This window comes from Poecilia formosa, unplaced genomic scaffold (genome assembly GCF_000485575.1).
Source record: "Poecilia formosa unplaced genomic scaffold, Poecilia_formosa-5.1.2 Scaffold139, whole genome shotgun sequence".
NCBI classification, from domain to species: Eukaryota; Metazoa; Chordata; class Actinopteri; order Cyprinodontiformes; family Poeciliidae; genus Poecilia; species Poecilia formosa.
In genome coordinates, this window is record NW_006800078.1 from 1,438,490 (window position 1) to 1,444,972 (window position 6,483).

Consider the following 6,483-nt stretch of genomic DNA (forward strand, 5'->3'; position numbering starts at 1 on the left):
TCCCCCATGGTCACCGGGCTTTCAGTCAAAGAAGGCTTTCTGTTTCCAGTCGTCTCCTTGTGCAATCAGACACTCAGGAACATCTCTGCTCTGGGCTGCACCGCGGACCAAGAGGACCCCAACATCTGGAGGGTTGCATTGATTTCCAGAGGGGAAGGGTGGAAATGTCTTCCTAGTGAGCTTTTGAGTTCAGCTTCTTTAAAATCTTCTATTGTGGCTGTCATGCTGTGCACTGCATAAAAGGATTTCGCAGTGTATCAAATGTTACCCGCTAAAATGATTGAACTTTTAATGAAGCACGTTAGGTTTTAAAATGCGACATTCAACATCGCTTGAAATCTAAATTAGCAAATTATATTTTGGAACACTTTGATTGTAATTTCGCTGATCATGCTGGTTCAGACAGACTTTACTCTCATCTGTTAGTGTGTAATGAACACATAGGAATTTAGAAGACGAACGTAGTTTTGTATCCGGCGCTAATTAGCTCATAACAACACTGCTAACGCTAAAGACAAACCTGCTAGCAAGTTTACCATCGTTACGACGAGGCAGTAGCCTCCAAAGAGCGATTCGTTTTAGCTGTGGTTGTCATGGAAAAGCTTAACCTTGTGTGAAAATAAATGTAAACATTTTAGATCTAGCTTCTTTTTTTTTTTTCTGGCTTAGTAAACCTGATATCAAACTGAGCTTCTTATCCCAGAAGCGATCATTGTCACTGAACAACAGAAGTAACTGTCAGGACAAAGTTTTTCAAATAATCTCGTTAAAATAGGTTGAAAAAGTTAGTGTTGGGCTTTAGCTACAGACGGTGCTCATGCAGATGGTAAGGTCAAACATGGTAGCCATTTTACTTCTAATCTTTGACATTGCCAGCGAAGATTAGGACCTTGTCATAAAGTTAGTATTCAGCTCAACTAGCTTAGCAGCAGAGGTAATGAAAGGTACCTTAACTACTACTGTAATGTTTTGATCTTTTTAATATGAGAAGACAAATCAAATGAGAATGAACATTATTTAAGTGCGTCCTGTCTGTGAAACTTACATAAATACTGAATAAAATCCCCCCTAAAAAGATAAAAGTAGATTCTTAACCCAGTTTTATTGGTTAAATTCAAACAGTTTGTTTTGCCAGTGCAATGCTCTGATTGTCATGGGGGCTTTGTATTACGAGGCATGGTTTGACACAAGCAAGTAGTTCAATGTCTTTATATGTCTTGGTGCCAAAGCCTTAGCTGGTAGCCACGTGGAAAATAAAACAGCAAATGTGTGGACAAGTTGAAAGGAAAGCTCTGCAAAATGCTAAAGATTTCACGCTGTCAGCACCTAGTTAGGACAGGAAACCAGTGACACAAATAGCTGTTGTGTGGCTGCCTCAAAATGATCCCTCTCAGCCTTTCGTTGTCACCTTTTCGACAGGCTCGCCGTGCTCGATAACATCTAACACGCCGGGTTGCTCGTAGGTTTCGATGATACGCCGTGCGGCTGGCGTTGCACTGACACCTCTCACCTCACTACGAGCTCGCAGGCCCAATTACGTAAAACGCCGTGGGCATTTGATTACCACACCTATGGCTCCACTTCTGCAGGTAAAACACAATCCTAGTTTTGTGGCAACACATTTAAAAGAGTGCATACATCGAAGCACCTGAAGCTGTTCCTACATTAGTATAGTCCTCTATTATGCCAAGGGGCTTATTTTGGACTCAGCCTTTTTGTAATTGCCGTGACAAATTCAAGTGATTAATATAAAAACATTTAAAAAAAAATGAATGACAGCAGTGTGTGATTAAAAGTTCATTTTATTTTGTTTCAAGCAGTGAGATACAGTCTGAATGTTTCATTTGCAAATTGCAGCTTTAATTACACCATTACAACACGGATTATTTCTGTGCACTTAAAACGTGATTTATGCGTTTGACTCAAACATCAATTTCCTTTAAGTGTTTTTTTTTTTTTTTTTTTTTGTAAACATTAACATTGGAACGGCTTCATGGCTGCAGAGCTTCATTTCACACTCACGAACCTTTTTATTTGTTTTCCTCAGGTATCACCGATTCTAAAAACAACAGTGCTTAATGTAGACAAAACAATATCTTGTGGACTTTCTTATATTACTCAAAAGACATTTCTGAATGTATTAAAGGTAATTATAGTGGGGAAGGACAAACCATGGAAAAAAAAATATTGCAGATAGTTGCTAAATGTTGTTAAATAGCAAGAGAAATAAGTCAGGTCAAGGCCGTCCATCGCAAAGTCAGAAGACAACATATTAAAAAGAGATTAGAAAGAACAGAGATACAAGAAAGGAAAATTGCAATATAACGTTTCATTAGGTGGCCCGATACAAAATATATGAAAGTCAGTAATAATTTTCCCGATAAGCGTTTGAGTGTAAATGTGCATTCTGCTGCTGGTTTTGGACTCTAAATAAACAATGTTTACAATTGGCTCTAAACTTTTTTGTGCACCTCAAATGAAAGTCCATCATCAGCCTAAACGCCTCGCCTCACTTTGAATCCCACATTTATCAAGACATGAAGCAACTCCTTGTTTAAGAAACTGTTAACATTGGCGCAAATCTATTTTTTTTTTCTCTTTGTCTGCTACTTTCTGTGATTGTCCTCCGAGTGTTTGACAGTGACAACGTCAAATGGCTTTATTATGCATGCAGAACGCACACGGAATGTCAGCGGCAGACTCTGGCTTTAACATGGAAATTGGCCGGGCCCCTAAGACGCGAGTTGATGTTTTCTAAGTGCATGCATGCAAGGCGATGGAGTTGTTGCCGGCTGAGGGCTAAACAGGCAAAAGACAAAAATGACAGGGATTTCACCGGCGAATCCTTTTAGCAGGCCACTGACACATGAATGGGGGGCAAAGGGAGAGAAAGGAGAGGAGAGGGAGAGTGAGGGAAGGAGGGAGGAAGAGAGAGAGAGAGAAAAAAAAGAGTAGACAACCAATTTGGGAGTAATGCAACTAAAAACTGACAAGTGTAATTTCATCCATCTGGGCCGATGTGTAAAAAGCGCTGCTCTGAACATTCCCCATGATTCCCCCTGATTGATCTTCCCCTGGTCTGAAACACCTATTATTAGCCACGAGCCTAATAGCACCAGGATGGCTCAGCGCTCTCCCAGGGGCCAATTCTCCGGTCATCTGCCCCTCACTCACCACAGCTGTGGAAACCAACCAGGGAGAGGTGGTGGGCGAGCCAGGCAGGCGGGGCAGGAGGGGGGCAGTTAGGAAGAGACGTGGCTGCCAAGAGTGGATGGAGGCGTACCTATGGGGGTGGTGAGAAAGGGGTGAGGGAAGGAAGGGGAAAAATGGCGAGAGGTATGGAGGGGTTGGAGGGGGAGGGGGGGTTAGAGTTGATGTGGAGTGGATATGAAGAGGGAGATGGGGAAGAGGGGACAGGATGGAGACCAGAAGCTGGACGCAGACTCGGAGTCGGGGGAGAAAGTGATGAAAAAGCCAGGGAGAGAGTCAATAGAAAGGGGAAAAAGGGAGACAAAAAAGAGACAGAATTACTCAAAGTACGCGCAATCATTTCTGTTTTCACAATAAAAAAGTTCAATTAATCCTTCATTTGTTGATTGCATTCACATGCAAAAAGTGACAAACATAATTTCGACGAAATGAAAAGTCCACCCCATCGATGTTTTAGGCATTTTAACAATAATACTAATAATAACGCCCCTTATTTATCCCGGGACGCCCTATTGAGATGTTGCAACGAGTCCTGATTAAGACAGAAGCATGAACATGAACTAAAACAGTGTCACACACAAAAAAAGATAGAAACAAAGCAATTACAGTAATAATACCAAAAAAGACAAAATAGGCTGTTAAACATTTGGGAACACCTTTCGTTCAGAGCAGTTTATAGAAAATAAAAAATATCAAGATAGGGAAAGAGAGAGAGAGAGAGAGAGGTGAAGGCTGATGATGTTACGAATCGAGTTCCACAGATGTATGAGAAAATTTGACAGCATTTCTGAATCGGACTTATTATCATAAAGACCAGGATGACATAATGAAAGGCATGGAATATAAATAGGCAATTACCCAACATACAGCAAACATGAGGAAACAGATCCATTCTAAAGAATCAGAGATGGGAGAGAGAGAGAGAGAGAGAGAAAGAGAGAGAGAGAGAGAGAATCATTACAAAGTGTAATGCAGTTAAGTCAAGTCTTTTCAAGTAAGACTGTTGAAATGAAATGGAAAAACAAATCCAACAAACGATTAATGCGAGCGTCAATGAACAATTATTCATCCAGACAGACTTCTGAGATTTCTGTTTCAATTTTACCATCTAAGCTAAGTGGAATTTCCTTAAGAGGGACAACTGAGCAACATATATAGCAGATCCAATTGATAATATATCAGTGGAGTTAACTATGCAGCATGGGGATCACCACATTTTTTGCCCTTTTTCCACAGCAAATCTGCCCCTGACACTGTATGACAACCAGACCCACCATAGTGTTTGTCTATCCTGCAAGGAAATAAAACAAAAACAAACAAAAAAAATATGATTTTTCTCCCTAGGTCAGATTATCGAGTCGAACTGAAGAATTTTGAACTTTGCAACAATCTGGTGTAATGACGCCCGACACAGTTTGTCAGCAGCAAGAAAGTTTGCAACATGAAGCCAAATGTTTCTCCCTGTTGGTTCTGACTCTCGTGCGGTGGATTAAGGTTAGGGGTCGTCTGTTAAACGGCCGTTCATCCTCTTTGATTGAGAGGGTCCTCAGATGAGGTATAATGCATTTTCAAGGGCAGTGATGACAATAATTGGCTACTTTTGCTTCACTGAAATGGACAACATTCTAAAAAAAAAAAAAAGAGAGAGAGAGTCTCTTCAAAGATTGTGATCCAACAGTTTGGGTCTGAATGAAAGGTGTCTGCAGGCGACAAATTAATAACTATAATATTATGAGGTTGGATATGGATCTCCTTAGTGTCCTGATCACCAACTCTTGTCCAAACTTACTTTTTACTGTTTGGGAATTAAACTTAAGCCATAATGATGTGGTCGCAGATTTCACTGCAAGACGAAAACTACTTGAGTCTGAATACCTTAAAGGAAGCTAACTCTTTTAATATCACCACTTCATTGTGAGAGTTACCATACAATTTTGCCGGCTTTTTTTTTTCTTTCTTTTTTGTCATGTCAGTTTTGTTTTTTGTGCTTTAGGGTGTAATTAAAATAAGAGAATCCTGTAAGTCAGCACCAACTGGAACTGAATTCCTGAGTATATTAAACCCGCCAGCATCAGGACTGAAATATAAACTACAATATGTGATTTTTTTTTTTTTTTTACACAAAATTACAGAATTTTATCTCAAACTTTTTGACTTAAAGGGATATGTTTTGTGGGAACAGATCATTCGTGATGTCTGTTTCTCTCGGTGTAACGTGGTTATTCTCCACAGGGAGATGCATTAAATGGCCTTGACAAAAAAACTGAATTTCTTTGAGCTCGAGAGCACATCTTAGCCTGATCTCACCCTTGGCTTACAGGTGGGAGTGCCTCAAGGTGCAGCAGAAGCAGCAGCAGCAGTACACAAAGGTGCAACTTGCGTATCACCTGACCAACCCCTGCCACGCACAAACTCGTGAGAACCTCAGCAGCGTCTGAGAACGAGGCAGCCTCCCTTTTTCCACTCGGCGTTTCACCAGGTGCGACTCCTTTTCTCTTCGCTTTCTTTCCACTTCGCTTCACACTGAGCTCTTAAATTTCAGGCTCTTCCACTTTTTTTGCGGGGTAGCGTTGTAGCTATTGTGTGTGTGTGTGTGTGTTTGTGTGTGTGCGCAGCATTTCCTCCGGTGAGGACATTGGTTGTGTGTGTTGGACCAACACTCTGCTTTGTACAACTCCTTGAGGATGCACGCTTTGTTCACTTTGGTCAGATAAAAATCTGATTTTTGTTCAAATTTCATTTTAAATGCTTCAAGGTGGTTTTAGTTATTCTGTTCTAAACTGAAGGCCTCTGAGGCATTAAGCTAATGTTTGGATTAGACCTCTAATGCCTGTCGTACTCAAATTAAAATATATTAAAGAATACATCATGCTATTCATAGAAACAGCAGCCCATATTCTCTCAAATTTTTTTTTCATTAAAAAACCTGCTCTTTCATTCACAGTCCATGACAGCGGTGTAACAATACCATAGGTTGTATCATATTGCCGCTTCAGTGACAGCTATTTGGAGGTAGTCTACAATTTATCATTTCCTCTCCGAGAGGTTTCACTGTAACCCGGGTTTCAGGTGACATTTCTCCGTCTATCAGGCTCCATGTCATATGTGGCGCCCTCAGATGCTCTTTAAAACCACCTGCTGGACAGTAACCAGCACCCAGCACGGAGGTGCTGGCAGGCCATGTGGCGCAAGATGCTGATGAGTAACGCTCACTGATAAATGAGGCTGATGTCACGCTGGAATGCAGAAAAAAAAATCAAATAAAATACTAGA

At 40.8% G+C, this 6,483-nt stretch overlaps 1 protein-coding gene and 1 long non-coding RNA gene across 3 annotated transcripts in view; one reads left to right on the forward strand and one right to left on the reverse strand.

Annotated features, from left to right (window-relative positions):
• Positions 1–1,946: 1,946 nt before the first annotated feature.
• Positions 1,947–6,483, reverse strand: part of LOC107837400 (uncharacterized) — a 16,041-nt gene continuing 11,504 nt past the window's right edge. Inside the window, exon 2 of the long non-coding RNA XR_001663420.1 lies at positions 1,947–3,432. This is a non-coding gene — a long non-coding RNA (uncharacterized LOC107837400). The remainder of the gene's footprint in view (positions 3,433–6,483) is intronic.
• Positions 3,426–6,483, forward strand: part of LOC103145291 (homeobox protein Dlx6a-like) — a 14,537-nt gene continuing 11,479 nt past the window's right edge. Inside the window, exons 1-2 of one of the 2 annotated variants that reach the window (XR_001663418.1) lie at positions 3,426–3,935; positions 4,125–5,326. The gene's annotated coding sequence lies outside the window, so the exon portion shown is untranslated. Of the gene's footprint in view, positions 3,936–4,124; positions 5,327–6,483 lie in introns of those variants that run through there. The other variant, XR_001663419.1, reaches the window with a different exon arrangement.